This window comes from Delphinapterus leucas, chromosome 3, assembly GCF_059928025.1.
Source record: "Delphinapterus leucas isolate spDelLeu-1000000601 "Yukka" chromosome 3, BTC_Dleu_Yukka2, whole genome shotgun sequence".
NCBI classification, from domain to species: Eukaryota; Metazoa; Chordata; class Mammalia; order Artiodactyla; family Monodontidae; genus Delphinapterus; species Delphinapterus leucas.
The window spans coordinates 134,257,726-134,275,028 of NC_143131.1; the positions used below are offsets into that span (position 1 = coordinate 134,257,726).

The window sequence follows — 17,303 nt, forward strand, 5'->3', positions numbered from 1 at the left end:
TCTCTGTCTGACTTCACTTAGTATGAAAATATCTTGGTTCATCCATGTTGCTGCAAATTTCGTTCTTTTTACAGTTGAGTAATATTCCATTTTGTGTGTGGGGGCGGGGGGTGGCGAGCGTAAGGTTGGCCGAAAAGTTCATTCGGGTTTTTCCATCAGATCATGTGAAAAACCCAAACGAACTTTTTGGCCAGCCCAATATATATACACACACATATATAATATCTTTTTTATCCATTCATCTGTTGATGGGCATTTAGGTTGCTTCCATGTCTTGGCGATTATAAATAGTGCTGCTGTGAACATTGGGGTGCATGTGTCTTTTCGAATTAGAGTTTTTGTCTTTTCCAGATATATGCCCAGAAGTGGGATTGCTGGATCATATGGTAACTCTATTTTTCCTTACTGGCTGCACCAATTTACATTTCCACCAACAGCATAGGAGGTTTCCCTTCTCTCCACATCCTTGCCAACATGTTATTTGTGTTCTTTTTGATGATAACCGTTCTGACAGGTGTGAGGTGATAGCTCATTGTGGCTTTGATTTGCATTTCCCTGATGATTAGCGATATTGAGCATCTCTTCATGTGCCAGTTGGCCATCTGCCTGTCCTCTTTGGAAAAATGTCTATTCAGTTTTTCTGCCCATTCTTTAATTGGGTTGTTTGTTTTTTTGATGTTCAGTTGTATGAGCTGTTTATGTATGTTGGATATTAACCCCTTATCAGTCGTATCATTTGCAAATATCTTCTCCCATTCAGTACATTGTCTTTTTGTTTTGTCGATGATTTCCTTTGCTGTGCAAAAGCTTTTAAGTTTAATTAGGTCCCATTTGTCTACTTTTGGTTTTGTTTCCTTTGCTTTAGGAAATGGAGCCAAAAAAAATATTGCTGCAGTTTATGTCAAAGAGTGTTCTGCCTGTGTTTTCCTCTAGCAGTTTATCGGTCTTACATTTAGGTCTTTAATCCATTTTGAGTTTATGTCTGTATATGGTGTTAGAGAATGTTCTAACTTCATCGTTTTATCTGTAGCTGTTCCGTTTTCCCAGCAGCACTTACTGAAGAGACTGTCTTTTCTCCATTGTATATTTCTTGCCTCCTTTGTCATAGATGAATTGACCATAAGTGCGTGGGTTTATTTCTGGGCTTTCTATCCTGTTCCATATATATCATTTATCAATATATCCCTAGTTTTAAGAGGAAGCATGGGAACTAATATTTAATGAGGCCTAATATGTGTGGGCACCATGCTAAATCCCATTCATCCATCCATTCCTTTGAATCAACCATCATCACTTTTTGTGTTATATCCCACCTTTGACAAAGGGGCTATACAGTGTGTTTATTTTCACACAGTTACTAAGTGAAAGCTGGAATATGAACCCAGTTCCAAAGGATGGGCTTTTGCTGTTACACTATAGTAAATTGATCAGCCAGTCTGGACCCCAAAACTAGACTTAGGAATTTGATTACTGGACTTCTGGGGGGCTTTGGGTCAGTAAGATTGAGCTAAGCCTGGTATTAGGAGAGACCCAACCTAGTGGCAAGGAAGTTCCCAGGCTGAAGGCACCTGGAGACCTTTCACACTCATCGGAAAGGATGGCAGTAGAAGATCACTAGAAGGATATGTTTAAGACCAGCACCAGTGCTTGGAGCCTCCTGTGTTACACAACGCCTGCTTTCCTGAAGACTGCCAACAGAGATGAGTTCTAGGGCATTAGTGGCCCCCACTGCTGCAGCCTGGGAAGCCCTCAAATCTCTTGGGGCCTCAGGTTCCTCATCTTCAAGGTGGACAAAATAATCCAAGCTCTGGTTTCCCAATTCTAGGTCATTTCCTACTGGTGTACCTTGAGGAGGCTGACTACTTCACAAGCTCAAAATCTTTCTCAGCCATGTGTCACCACCTCAAAGGTTCTCATCATTAGGGCTGGTATATTTGATCTAGTGCCATTGAGCACTGTGAGTCTGGAGAAATGCACAGTGAAAAGAAGATTCCACATTCAAATACATTGGGGGAATGCATTGTGCTCTCTCCCCTCTTGAAGATCAGCAGTGCTGTGACGTCCTGCAGAGCTTAATCAGCCTGGATTAACACCACGTCTCCCAGATGGCTATGACCTGGGACACTCCTTTCTCTGCATCACTAATGATTCTCTCATGAAACATTCTTTGAAAACTCTTGGACTGAGGGTGTGGAAATCCATGTTAAGATAGTTTTTTAAATTCCCACAGGAGAAAAACCACTTACACATGGGCAGTCCTGACCCTTGGGCACAATTAGGGAAGCAGGGACTTGGCAGAGTACTGAAGGAATTCAGGTGGAAAGAGGAAGCATTTTCATGATGGGAGAGCATAGGGTAGCTGAGTGGATTTACTTGCTAGGGTTGCCATAACGAAATACCACAGACCAGGTGGCTGAAACAACAGAAATTTATTTTCTTACCATTCTGGAGGCTAGAAGTCCAAGATCAAGGTGTCAGCAGGGTTAGTCTCTTCTAAGATCTCTCTCCTTGGCTTACAGATGGCTGTCTTCTCCCTGTGTCTTTACATGGTCTTTCCTCTGTGTCTGTGTCATAATTTCCTAAGGACACCAGTTACATTGAATTGGGGCCCATTTATATGACCTCCTTTTACCTTAATTTCCTCATTAAAGACTCTATCTCCAAATAGAATCCCATTCTGAGGTACTGGGGTTTAGGGCTTCAACATATGAGTTGCGTTGGGAGAGAAATTCAACCCATAACAATGGAGAAGAGAATAAATCTGGGAAAGGTGCTGTGTCTGGGGCCCTGGACTGTTTGAAGGCTGGGATGCCATTGCTTGAGAAACACTTCTTGAATGCTCACTGTTTTCAAGCCTCCACATAGAGGCTTGTAGGAAGAGAAAAGACAGCTAGCCTACGATTTGGCTTTTTTTTTTTTTAATAAATTTATTTATTTATTTTTGGCTGCGTTGGGTCTTCGTTGCTGTGCACAGGCTTTCTTTTAGTTGCGGTGATCAGGGGCTGCTCTTTGCTGTGGTGCACGGGCTTTGCATTGCGGTGGCTTCTCTTGTTGCGGAGCACGGGCTCTCTGCGCATGGGCTTCAGTAGTTGTGGCTCGTGGGCTCAAGAGTGCAGGCTCAGTAGTTGTGGCGCACGGGCTTAGTTGCTCTGCGGCATGTGGGATCTACCCAGGCCAGGGCTCAAACCTGTGTCCCCTGTGTTGGCAGGCGGATTCTTAACCACTGCGCCACCAGGGAAGTCCCCAAATTGGCATTTTTAGCTGAAAACCCATGTGCCTCATCCAGCACATAGTTTGAATTTGTGACTAGGAAACTTGGTTACAGCTGTGTCTCTAATGTCAGTTTTGGGGGGAACAAAAAAGGTCGTGTACAGTATTTTATGGAGCTGTTCAGAGATAGAACATTTGATGAAACACATATCAGATTTTTCATTAAAACCGCTTTTACACACTCGATGAAATTGCTGACAAAATACTGTTAAAGTAATTAGATTTAGTTTAGACAAGGTAAAAAAAAAAAATGCACTAAAAGAGTTCAGTAAAATCACAGAAGTCCTCAAAGAGTGAGCTGTGGTCTTGGGGGGAAATAAAATTAACTTTGAATTTACAGTCACTATACACTCACTGTGAACTATTGCTTACTATTATTAACATCACAAAAAATCAAGGGCATCTAAATTTGTCTAAGAGGGTCAAAACATATTTTTATAAATTTTAGAGAAACTGGCTTTCCCAAATGAAAATGCATGTGAAATATGCAACAGAAATGGCCTTCCAATGAAATATAAAGATACACAAACAATGAAAGAAAAATATTTTGCATGACTAGGAAGAAGATGATTCACATACAAATAGTTCCAAACTAACCTGTTTACAAACTACTTTTTGGCCATTATAGGTCAAAGTATCGTCTTGATTGAGGGAGGTTGGAATAAACTGAGCCATGTACTGCTTTTAGGAAGGTTTTCTCATAATATTCCAGAATTGAAAGATTTGAAAGAACAATTCAGGAAGTACTGTACCCTCTAGATACTGCTTTAAAAGGCAATGAAAACTGTAATGTAAGGGATTATTTATATAATAAATTTATTTAATAAAATGCGAATGTTGTGTAATATTTTCTGTAATAATAATTATACATGACCCCAAGAGTAGTTGAATGTGTATAAAATGCATAGTTCGTTTTCTGAACCTAAGTGTTGCTTTAAAAACCTTATTGATAATTTCAGGTGCTACCCCTTATCAGAACAGAATTTCTTCATACTGAAATCAATTTAAAAACTCTGAGTTTTAATGACTCAAGGAAGGTTGTCTAATTTGACATTACTGACAATAGAATACAAATTATATAAAAATCTTGATGATAGAGAGTAGATTTTAAGTGTTCTTACCACACCCACCCCCCCCAAAAAGGTACCTATGTGACGTAATGGATGTGTTAATTAACTTGACTGTGATGATCATTTCACAGTACATTCATATATCAAAACATTTTGTACACCTTGAATATGTAAAATTTTATTTTCAGTTGTACCTCAATAAAGGCAGGAGCAGAGGGAATCTTTTTTTTTTAACTGAAGTATAGTTGATTAACAATATTAGTTTCAGGTTTACAGCATAGTGATTCAGTATTTTTACATTATACTCCATTAAATGTTGTTACAAGTTAATGGCTGTAATTCCCTGTGCTATACAATATATCCTTGTTGCTTATCTGTTTTATACATAGTACTTTATATGTCTTAATCCCATACCCTATTTTGCCCTTCTTTGCTTCCTTCTCCCCATTGGTAACTACCGTTTTTTTTTTTTTTTTACTGTATCTGTGAGTCTCTTTCTGTTTTGCTATATACATTTGTTTGTTTTCATTACTAGATTCCACATATAAGTGATATCATACAGTGTTTGTCTTTCTCTGTCTGACTTACTTCACTAAGCATAATATTCTGTAGGTCTATCCATGTTGCTGGAAATGGCAGAATTTCATTCTTTTTTATGGCTGAGTAGTGGTCCATTGTATATATGTACCACATCTTTATCCATTCATCTGTTGATGGACACTTGTGTTCCTTCCATATCTTGGCTATTGTAAATAGTGCTGCTGTGAACATTGGGGTGCATGTATCTTTTCGAATTAATGTTTTCATTTTTTTCTGGATATATACCCAGAAATGGAATTGCTGGTAGTTCTATTTTCAGTTTTTTGAGGAACCTGCGTACTGTTTTCTGTAGTGGCTGCACCAATGTACATTCCCACCTACAATGTACAAGGGTTCCCTTTTCTCCACATCCTCACCAGCATTTGTTATTTGTAGACTTTTTGATGATAGCCTTTCTGACAGGTGTGAGGTGATATCCTACTGTGGTTTTGATTTGCATTTCTCCAATAATTATTGATGTTGAGCATCTTCTAATGTGCCTGTTAGCCACCTGTTATGTCTTCTTTGGAAACATGTCTGTTCAGGTCTTCGGCTCATTTTTTGATTGGGTTTTTTGTTTGTTTATATTGAGTTGTATGAGCTGTTTATATATTTTGGATATTAACTCCTTGTCGGTCATATTGTTTGCAAATATTTTCTCTGTTCCATAGGTTGTCTTTTCGTTTTGTCTATAGTGTTATGTGCTGTACAAAAGCTTTTAAGTTTAATTAGGCCCCATTTATTTATTTTTGCTTTGTTTCTTTTGCCTTAGGAGGCTGATCCAAAAAGATACTGCTACAATTTATGTCAAAGAGTGTTCTGCCTATGTTCTCTTCTAGGAGGTTTTATGGTTTCAGGTCTTAAATATATATATTTAGGTCTTTAATCCATTTTGAGTTTATTTTTGTATATGGTGTGAGGAAGTGTTCTAATCTCACTGTTTTACATGGAATTGTCCAGTTTTCCCAGCACCACTTGTTGAAGAGACTGTCTTTTCTCCATTGTGTATTCTTACCTCCTTTGTTTAGATTAATTGACCATAGGTGCATGGGTGTGGGAATCTTGATTATAAAACCATAATAATGTTAAAATGAAGGCAAGAAAAATAAATTTTATAGAATAAATACATATTAACTTATGAATTATATATCTCTTTATTTTAGCCAAGCAAATATCACTGCCCCAAGAGCAGAACACCCAGAAATACACAATGGTAATTAAATTCAGTCATCTCTGGAATTTTTTCCAACTTGTAGTCCATATAAAACCCATGACTTTATATATACCTTATTTTGTGTTATAAAAGTGTTTTGTCTTTAGGAAGACAGAGTGTATTTCATAACAGTTCAATAGTGTGATTTAGAACTCTTACTTATTTAAAGACATCTGGTATGTGGTACTTTTGCCCCTGACCCTGCAGACGTTGGGAGGGGGCTGCCCAGATCCCGCCTTCAGTTCCCCTAAAGTGAATAAGCCAGAGGTGGGAAGGGACAAAGACACACTTCCCTCTGGGTGAGAGGAGAGTAACCAGCCCCCAAAGCCAGTCCCCACTTCCCCATCTGGTTTGATTTACTCTGATTTCCTCAGTCTGTGCTCCCCTCTCAGCCTGTTCCCCACGTTCCCAGATGCTGCTCGTCTAGCCAGCCCGGAGCTTCCGGCAGAATGGGGAAGGCAGAGGGTTTCCCTGGGAAAATATGCTGTGAGATGCTATCAGAGCTAAAAATATACGGTCCCTAAGCTCCACCCTCATTAGTTAGAATAAAACCCAGGGATTTCTGCCTTCTGGTGTTTCAGACCAACAGGAAAGGGGGAAATCAAAGAGCCCCGGTTGGGGCATTTCTTAGACACTTCTGGCAAGGAGCCCAGCCCTGAGCTGCTGAAAGCTCGCTGGACTCATCGGGGCTGCGGTGGGGAAGGGACTGATCGCCTGGGTTCAGCCCATCCACAGCTGCCATGTAGTCTCCTTTAATTTGCTCCCCCTGTCATCAACATTCCCGTCCTATGCTCAAAGATCCAGGCTCAGGAAGCAATACAGGTTAGACAGCCACACCAAGGGCTCTTTTCAGTTCATCCTGGGGTCCCAGGCCCCCTTGACCCTTCCGAGATGCTCACACCTGCCCCTGTCTGCCAGGAATGCGCCCCTACCTCACCTCCACCTCCCCACCTTCACAGACTCAGGCCTTCCATCATCCTTCAAGCTTCACTTAAAACACCCTTCCTCCTGGAAACCTAGGTCCCAGTTGCTCTGTTCAAATACTCTCTGTACATTCTCTACTTGACCTTCTTGCCGTTTATCAGAATTATAATTCAACGTTCATTGTGTGACCATTTCATGAATACAATCCATGACTATAGAGATTGCACCTGTCTTGCTCACCCACCATAGAGCCTGTGCCTTACACAGCAGATAACACATCGAAAGTGTTCCATCTGTGTCTGCTGATGGCATCAATCCCCCTGTCTCCTCGAAAAAGTTTGCCATGTAATTGGTGTCAAGTCAGCCTGCCTTAAAACAGCAGCTGTCATAAAAGAGAAGAGAATAAAGGACTAATTGTCAGGCGTTGACTGCGGCCATGATGGTTGTACTATATAGGGTGGTAGGGAGGCCTGGAGTTGGGATAGAGGCAGGAGGGACTGGGACAAACTCCAGAATGGAGCAGAGTAAGGGATGGGCATGAAGTCTGGGGGCAGGCATGGAGGCAGAGCCTGCTGGGAGTAGTTCATGGTGGTGTTCGTTTTCTCTCTCTTGGGATCCTCCTTAGCCAAGAAAGGGGGCAAAAAGGAGTAACTGATTAAAAGCTGTGTTCTTGAAAACCCAGCTCTGCCAGGAACTAGCAAATTCTTAATCTCTCTTAATGTCAGGTTCCTTATGGATAAGAGTAATAGTAGGGATAATACCTATTTCTGCTGTTACTGCAATAATCAAATGACAGTATGCATGCGTTACCTTAGCACAGTGTTTTGGGGAATCAAGCACCTTCCTACTCTCGGTGCAAATGAAAGAGGGTATATAGCCCTGTATTATTGCTCCTTTAAAAAACTACCATGAATTTAGTGGCTTACAGCAGCACAGATTTATTCTTACAGTTATGGACATCAGAAGACCAAAGTCATCGGATTTATTTAATCACTAGGCTAAAATCAAGGTGTCAGAATTTCCTTGGGTCATTGTGAGGGCTGGAAATGTTCTATATTCTTATGAGGATGGCAGTTACAAGGGCGTATACATATGTAAAATTGCATCGATCTTCACACATCATTTTAACATTTGTGCACTATTCTTTATGAAGTGTTGCCTCAGTAAAAATGTACATTTAAAAATTTAGGATTTTTTTTGTGTGGCCAAAAGCCAGGAATTGTTAACCTGAGTCCCCCTGAAATTCAGTGCACAGTGGTGTGTGTATGTAGGTGTGTGCATCTTTCTGTGTCGAGCGTTGCACAATTTGTCTTAGGTTCTTAAAGCAATGTGGGGCCCCTAAAAAGTTAAAAATTACCAGTGAAGCCTTTCCCTAAAATGGGGACCACTCGCTCATGGCTCTGCTGGGGTTTGACTCAAGGTCAGACCACTCTGTACAGACCAGGCATTCTGGAAATGCAGGATGGAATTGGAGAGGCATAAATATATTTATTGGACCTATCACAAAACAAACAATGACATTTTTCTTTGGGCAGCAAAAAGCAGATAATTATCTCCAGTAGATTTTTAGCTCCATTTTAAAAAGGCTGCAGCCAGTCCAGAGTTGGACAGCTGTGTCCCCACTCCTTCCCCCAACTGCCTCGCATCCCCATCTCCATCAGGGCGGAGGTCCTCCAAGGTGGAATGGCGGCTTGGCCCCCTGCCCCACCTGACAAGCCATGAGGAAACCTTAACCCACACTCTGGATTCCTTTGGAACCTCTCTTCCAGGCCCAGCTTGCAAACCAGAATTTCCAGTGTGACTGTGTTGCCAGTAAGTTAATTAAGCAGCCAACAAGGACTGGGTGCTCCCCTCAGTGGATGTATCCAAAGGGGCAGGGCAAGGCATCTGGTCCTCTGTCTCGCTCCGTGGTAAGAGGCAAATGGGAGGGATGTAGCTCAGAGAGCGGAGGCCAGCAATGAGAGTAAAAGCCCCATGGGGTGGGAATGCAGAAAATGAATGTATTGAGTGCTTAGTGGGTGAATGCCAGGCTCTGTGCTATATAAAGACTTTACATAAAAGAATGGACTCTGATCCAGACAGCCTAGGGGTGGATCCCAACTCAGTCACTTTGTAGCTGTGTGGCCCCAGGGCCAGTTGCTTACTCAGTCTGTGTGCTTGGACCCTCCTCTGTAATATGGGTGTTACAGGAGTATCTACCCTAAACTTTTCCACATAGCTTCTAGGCTGGCTCCCGCCTGGCCCTCTGACTTTTTCCTCTTTTTTTTGATTGAGGTACAATCCACTTACCATAGTTTATCCTTTCCAGTGTACAACTCAGTGGTTTTTCTTATGTTCACAAAGTTGTACAACAATCGCCTATATCTAATTCCAAAACATTTACATCATACCAAAAAAGAAACCCCATACACATTGACAGTCACTCCCTACTCCCCCTCTGCCCCCAGCCCTGGAAGCCATTAATCTACTTTTTGTCTCTATGGATTGACCTTTTCTGGACCTTTCATATAAATGGAATCATGTAATATGTGGCCTTTAGTGTGTGACCTCTTGCATAATGTTTTCAGGGTTCATGCATGTTGTACCAGGAGGTATCAGGTCCTCATTCCTTTTTATGGCCAAATGATATTCCACTGAATGGATGTACCACACCTTGTTTATCCATTTATCAGTTGATGAACATTTAGGGTCTTTCCACTTTGGGGCTCTTGTGAATAATGCTGCTATGAACATTTGTGTACAAGTTTTTACGTGCACATATGTTTTCACTTCTCTTGGGTATGTGCTAGGAGTGAATGATTTTATCTTGTATCACTCTCCTGCTCCTTGTCAAAAGGGCCTTCCTTCTATCCCTCAAACAAACCAAGCTTGCTTGTACCTCAGGGCCTTTGTATTAGCTATCCCCTCTGTCTGGAAGGCTCTTCCCCCAGATAGTCCCTTGATTCACTCCTTGTCAGTCACATCTCACTTTAAACATCACCACCTCAGTAAGCCCTTCCCAGACCATTTTATCAGTCATTCCCTGCCTCTTACCCTATTTCATTTTCTTTGTACCTATTATTACATTCTGATTTAATACTTTTAAATTTATTTGCATATTTGTAGGACATCTACCATTTCTAGAATGTAAGCTCCAGGAAGAGTAGGATCTTGTCCACCGTGACACTAGCTATCCCCGGTTGCTTGAACAGTGCCTGACATGCAGTAAGCACCTATTAAACATTAGTGATCGGGCTTCCCTGGTGGCGCGGTGGTTGAGAATCTGCCTGCTAATGCAGGGGACACGGGTTAGAGCCGTGGTCTGGGAAGATCCCACATGCTGCGGAGCAGCTAGGCCCGTGAGCCACAACTCCTGAGCCTGCGCATCTGGAGCCTGTGCTCCGCAACAAGAGAGGCCGCGATAGTGAGAGGCCCGCGCACCGCGATGAAGAGTGGCCCCCGCTTGCCCCAACTAGAGAAAGCCCTCGCACAGAAACGAAGACCCAACACAGCAAAAAAAAATAAATTAATTACTTAGTAAACTCCTACCCCCAACATCTTCTTTAAAAAAAAAAAAAAACCATTAGTGATCATTACTTGGTACCTCAGAGCAAACTTAGGCAGTAGGTCCTACTATTATCCTCATGTTACAAATGAAGAAACTGAGACTCAGAGAAGTTAAGTGACTTGGCCAAACTCCTACAAGTAGGAAGTCCAGAGCCTGGGTTTGATGCCAGGACTGTCTGGATCAAAGCTGGTGCCTCCTGTATGAAGCTTACTGCTTACTCCAGCTCCTGAGTCACAGACTGTTCCAAGACTTTCTCTGAGCTTAGACAAGAGGGCAAGGAGGCAGACATGTGGACACTGTCTGGTCTGGCAGCATCAAGAGGCCTGGCCCCAGGGGCAGGTGGTAGGAACACCCCTCTCCTGGGAGCTTTGGCTGGAGAAAGGGCTCCTCAGAGCCACCAACCAATCCCTGCCCCCCCACCCCCTGCAGCAGGCTCTCTCAAGTAGCAGACCTCACCTGCAGTGCCACCGTCATTCAGGGGAACTTCTTTTTGCACAAACTCCAGCAGGGACAGTGGTAATTAACTAACTTCTTCATGCCAGACGCTGTTCCATATATTAACTCACTGACACCCCCAATTAGCCTGATGAGATATATGCCATATTGTCCCCATATCATCAAGGCCCAAGGAGTTTAGTAACCTGCTCGAGAGCACCTGGCTAGAGAATGGTAGAGCAGGATAGAAGCCCAGCCTGTCCAACTCCAGGTTCCTGCTTTTAACCACTACTCCGTCCTGCATCTCAGTGGTGAGTTTGAGAATAAGGCTTCATTTACAAAAGAATCCACCACCAGGTAGCTGTGTGACCCTAGACAACCCATGCAAGCTCTCTGCCCCTTAGTTGTATTATCTGCATAAACAGACAAGAATCAGCTTCTTTCCCAAGTGTGTTCCCTAGAACCAGATGTTAATAGTATTATGTGGGTTCTGTGTGGGTGAGGGGTGGATTCCGTGATCAGTGGGATTTGGAACACTCTGGGTTGAACCAAGTTAAGCAGAATACTTTATAGCAGGACTTCCCAGGGACTTTAATATGCTAATAAGCAATTTGCATCTCTAAGAGGCAGTTTGAGGATGTAGCATTTCCCAAACTTTTTTGAACACAGAACAATGTAGAGAAGTGTTTCATGGAATACAATTTGGGAAACACTCATTAGAGATGCTTATTTAAAGGAAAAAGGCAGTTTTTCCTGAGATCGGAGAGAATTCTCTTCCCTTTCCTTACTTTCATTTTCTGGGAAGAGAGGAACGTGTAGACATTCATGGACCCCCTTCCGGCCTGTAGGGGACCTTTGGGGCATTTAGTGTGTAGACAGGAAAGGAAACACATTTACTAAGCCAGTTCTGTGACTGTGACCTAGGTTGTCTTTCATGATTCTCAAAACAGCCCTTTGGGGCAGGTTTAATTTAAGAAGGTGGTATATTGCAGGTGAAAATGCTGTCTTTGGAGTCAAACAAAAATGGGTTTGGTTTGCATCTTAGCTCTGCCATTTGATAGCTTGATCTATGTGAACTTGTGCAAGCCCCCTAATTTCTCTGTGCCTCAGTTTCCATATGTACAAAATGGATAATATGACACCTACTTCAAAAGGGTATTGTGTGGGTTTGCTGATATAATACCTAAGAAGCACTTGCATAGAGCAAGTATTCAGTAAGAGGTAACTTTATTACTATCATTATCATGATCATTATCTCTATTTTACAGATAAGACAACTCAGGCCCAGGAAAGGTAATCACTTGCCTAAGGCCACACAGCTACCGTGTGTGGCTGAGGTGAGACCCATACACCACCCCAAGCCTACTCTTCCTCTCCAGGATCCCCAAAGGAGGCTGAGCTAGTTCCAAGCTTGAAAGTAAAATGCCTCTCCCACCTCACACTGCTCGCTGCATGCCACTTCGGAGTGTGCGGGCACTTCCCCTGAGACCCAGAGGGTCCACTTACATAGAAGTGTTCAGACCCACTTGGCAGCATCATGCCTGTGTTCCAGGGCTCTGACAGCTGGCTCTGGAGAACTGACAAGGTCCTGAGCCCACGGGCATCCCTTCTAGAGCCTCCCCAGCAGGGAGACAGCGTGGAGGCTGAGGCATAAGTTTCTAGGCTCTTTCCCTGAATCAATGAAAGAAGCTCCTTTTTAAAGAGGTTTATGTGTTGTCCTTTGATGTAACTTTGGAAAAATGTTTTGATGCCTACCCCCCACCACCATCAAATAGAAAAAAAATCATTAAAAATCCTTCATTTTCGCAGCACATAGTGAGGAAACTGAGACCTATGTGAGAAAGACCTGCCTCAGGTCCAGAGTGTTAGTGATAGAATGGGGCCCACAACTCACATGGCCTGACTCTCCCTCTTTTGTTTTTTTTTTTTTTTTGACTGCGTTGGGTCTTCATTGCTGTGTGCGGGCTTTCTCTAGTTGTGGAGAGCGGGGGCTCCTCTTCGTTGAGGTGCACGGGCTTCTCATTGCAGTGGCTTCTCTTGTTGTGGAGCACCGACTTTAGGCGCGTGGGCTTCAGTAGTTGTGGCACGTGGGCTCAGTAGTTGTGGCTCATGGACTTAATTGCTCCGCGGCATGTGGGATCTTCCTGGACTAGGGCTCGAACCCATGTCCCCTGCATTTGCAGGCTGATTCTTAACCACTGCGCCACCAGGGAAATCAGGCCTGACTCTTTTCAATACCAGCCTCTCAGACATCAGGGTCCAAGATGGGCTTATTTTTTAAAATCCGAAAGGGAAAACAGCCTAAATTTGTCCTCCATTTTTTAGTTGACTCTTCCCATTTTAGGATCAGTCTTCCCTCTGGCCGTGTAGCTCACTGTGCCCCCTCCCTGTTCCTACATACCAGATGCTGCAGATCCAAAGAGGTGTAGAGGACCAGCATCCCCACGGTCCCCCACCCTGCGGCTGCTGACCAGCGAGAGGCAGGAACGAGGATGAGACTGCATCAGTGCTTTGAGGACCCGCTCAAGTCCCAGCTTAGCCGCTTCTTATCTGAGTGACCTTGAGCAAGTCACCAGACCTGTCAGAGTCACTGTCATCAGTTGTAAAACTAGGATAACTTCATGTGCCTCATGAGATTGCTGTAAGGATTAGAGGTTCATACGCACAAAGAACCTGCAGCACACAAGTTGTGCAGCAAGTAAGAGTTCATATCAGTATTATTATTTTACCTCCAGCTGGTTTTAGATAAGATCCGAAGTTCTTTTCCATACACAAAGTGCCTTAGGCTCTCTGCACACCCACACCAAGGCCAAGCAGTGCTGCCCTTCCACATACATTCCTCATGGAGCTCTGCTCTCCATGGTAATGTGAAACTCCTTCCACCTGTAGGCAGATATTCTGATGGAGGATCCCATAAACACGGTATGATCAGCTTGAGAAGAGCGGTCAAAAAATGGCCCCAGAATCAGGCTGCTGAGTTTCATCATGGTCCCACTGTTTAATTGCAGACTACTTAACCTTCCTGAGCCTCAGTTTTCTCATCTCTGAAATAGGAATCATAGCAGTACCTAACTCATAGGCTTACTGTGAGGAGTAAATGGGATAATGTGTGTAAAATTCTCAGTGCACTGGCTCAGCCTTAAAAAGTGACCAAAAAGTAATACCTCTTATTATTTGCCCTAAGGTCGCCCCTTTCTGCCCAGAAAGAAAGCATAGTAGTAGATAAAAGTGCTGGATTGGGATTCCAGTGACTTTGAGTAAAGTACTGATTCTGCCACAAATTAGCAGAGTGATGTTGGGCATGAACTCGCCCGTCTGTGCCTCAGTTTCCCCATCTGCCAACTAAGAGGGTTGGATTCCTTGAGCCCTTCCAGCTCTAACTCTGAAGGATGGCTGATGAGAAGATCGTATGGCCGCTCCATGTAGTTTCTGGATGGTCCCAGTCTTCCCAGTTACCCCATACAGAGGAGGATGAGGAGCAGGTCTGGGAAGAAGACCCTGGCCTCCTCAAACCAGTGCCTTGGTTAAGAGCACTACTCTGGGGATGCTCAAGCCCAGCTTGGAATTCTGTCCCTACCACTGTGTGTGACCTTGGTAAAGTCACTTCACTTCTCTGAACCTCAGTTCCTTCATCTATAAAATGGGACTTAAAATGGTACCCAGAGTAAGGGATTGTAATGACCAGGTGAGCCAATGCCTGCAAAGTTCTTCGCATACAGAGGAAGGACTCAGTGTGCTGTTTTAATAATCATGATTGATGCTAGTTGCATGTAGACCTCATCTCTGGGCACGGTGCTCTTCTTAGGGCCAGTCAGAGTGCAGCTGTGTCCATTCCAAGCATTATTTCTTAACGCTCTTTATGAGCATAAGACAGTAAAGTTCTTTTTGAGGACAGCAGCCATCCTGGGGAACCACGTGGAAGAGAAGAGTAGGCCGGCCTCTGCATACTGACCGTCTAGATTCCCATGATCCCAGGTTGGCTTGAAGGAGGAGAGAGCCCTCTGTCCTTCCCCTCCCTGCCCATAAGACCAGCTCTCTAGGACTGGAAAGGACCATAAGCTACATCTTTCTCAGCCCTTTTACCTGGTGTAGGATGCCAGGAGAAGTGGCCTACCCAAGTCTCATAGGATGTTTCTAGACTTGGGATTCTAAGTAGTTTGTGTGGTATTGAAGAGAGTGTCTGCATTTGATTCTTGGCTTCTCACGGAACAGGCTGTGTCCTCACTGGACTGGAAAAGGGGATAATAATAAACCTTTGCTTTCTAGGGTTGTTGCAAAGATTAAACAAGCATGCATATAATATATAGCAAGCCCTCTATAAATAGCATTCCTATTACTCATGTCTCTACTCTATATTCCTCCCCCAGTGCTTTTTGGCCATTCCACCCTGGAAACACCCAGTGCACTGATTTGGGGATTTCTTTTCAGCTGTGAAGGTGTGTGAGAGTAGTAGCATTGGTCTGGAGTACCAGTCTGGAAACCTGATTGGAACCCTGACTCTGCCTCTCTGTTGCTCTGTGACCCGCCACTGGTCATCTTCCCTCTCTGGCCCTCAGTCTCTTCCTCTATAAGAGCACTGTCCAATATAAATAGAATGTGAGCCACAGTCTATATGTAGTTGTAAATTGTTCAGCAGCCACTTTATAAAAAGTAAAAAGAAGTAGAGAAAATTAATTTTAATAATATATTTTACTTAATGCAGTGTATCCAAGAAATAATCATGTCAACATGTAATCAAAACTAGAAAATCATTTAATGAGATATTTTATGGCTTTTTTCTTATTAAGTTTTGAAATCTGGATGATTCTTGATCTGGGATGATTCGGGCAATTGTCTGGGATGTTTTTGGTCATCACACCCAAGAGGGGTAGAGGATGGCAGGTAGAGGTATGTGTGTACTATCGGCATCTAGAGGGCAGAGACCAGGGATGATGCTAAACATCCTACAGTGCGCAGGAAAGCCCCCCACAGAGGATTATCTGGCCCCAAATGTTAACAGTGCCTATTTTACACATACGGCACAGTTCAGATTCGCCACTTTCCAAGTTCTCAGTAGCCACATGGAGCTGGTGGCTACCATATTGGACAGTGCAGCTCTAGAACATAAAACATTTGGACGTGCACTTAAAAGCCAAATTTTTAGGAATTTGTGTTTTGGTAAATTTGTTTTCCTGCTCATCCCTGAATAAGTGACCAAATGAGATGTGGCTGGTTCACCCGTCCCTGGCTGGCTAAGGACAGATCCCATCTGTCTCTGGCTAGTTAGACTCTTCCAAAGCTATCTGCCCTCCCCTGGGAGACTGAGCCCAGGGTGGACAGTGGACCCTGTTGTTCTTTTCTGGGGAGACAATGCTGCAGGCCCTGCTGCCTACCTGACAGGGCTTTTGTGGCTCAGGGAGAAAAGGGCTTTGTCAGGACAGCAGCCGAGGAGCCTGCAGTTCAATGGGGCCCTTTATGTCTGCACTCCCGGGATGCTCGGGATGCTCGATGCCAGCCCTGGGGAGGCCCCACCCCCTCCTAGAACAAATAGGGACCCTGAGGCCCAGAGAAGGTGTAGAAGGCCCTCCAATAGATCCCAGTTCCCTCCACCTCAGCCCACTGCCCTGAAACATGAAATCCACCTAACTCTGAAAAGCCCTGTCTCAAGTCACAGGGCGAACTCAGTATTGTCCTTAACCTGGGCAAAGAGGCCCCTGCCCCCTACCCTGAACTTTAGCAGCTCCACAGATCACAAACACATACACAATTAATGTATTAAAGTCTCCCAAGATCCAGGCCCATCTCTGGCACAAGGCAGCTATAACCGAACATCTTCTCTTGTGACTTAAAAAGCCCAGGCCAAAGCAAAGCGCTCCATCTCTCTCATCCTATGTCCTTGGAACAAAAGCGATGGAGTTTGAATGCAGTGAGAGTTTGAGGGTTGTACCTTGGCAAGCCTCAGAGATGGACGCTCTTTTATAGCACAAGTGGGATCTGAGCAGCAGAAATGCTTAGGTAAGAGAAAAGACAAACTAAATTCCTTGTCAAGTCCTCCCTCCCTGGTGGCATGGGTACATTCATTTTTCTCTAATGAAGTATCATTTCCCAGTAGAGCCAGTCTCCAGTTTCTGGCTCCTTTGTGTCTTGAAAGAACTCATGCTGGTCTTGGAAGTATTCACCTCCATTTGAACTCTGGTGCCACATCCCTCCAAGGTTAGGGACAGGCCTGGGTGTTAGGGGTAAAGGTACATGAACTTGGATCTGGTATGTGGGCAAGACCTGTGGC

The 17,303-nt window shown here is 43.8% G+C and overlaps 1 long non-coding RNA gene across 1 annotated transcript in view; it reads right to left on the reverse strand.

Annotated features, from left to right (window-relative positions):
* Positions 1 to 17,303, reverse strand: part of LOC149749709 (uncharacterized) — a 48,089-nt gene that overhangs the window by 25,550 nt on the left and 5,236 nt on the right. The window lies entirely within an intron of this gene.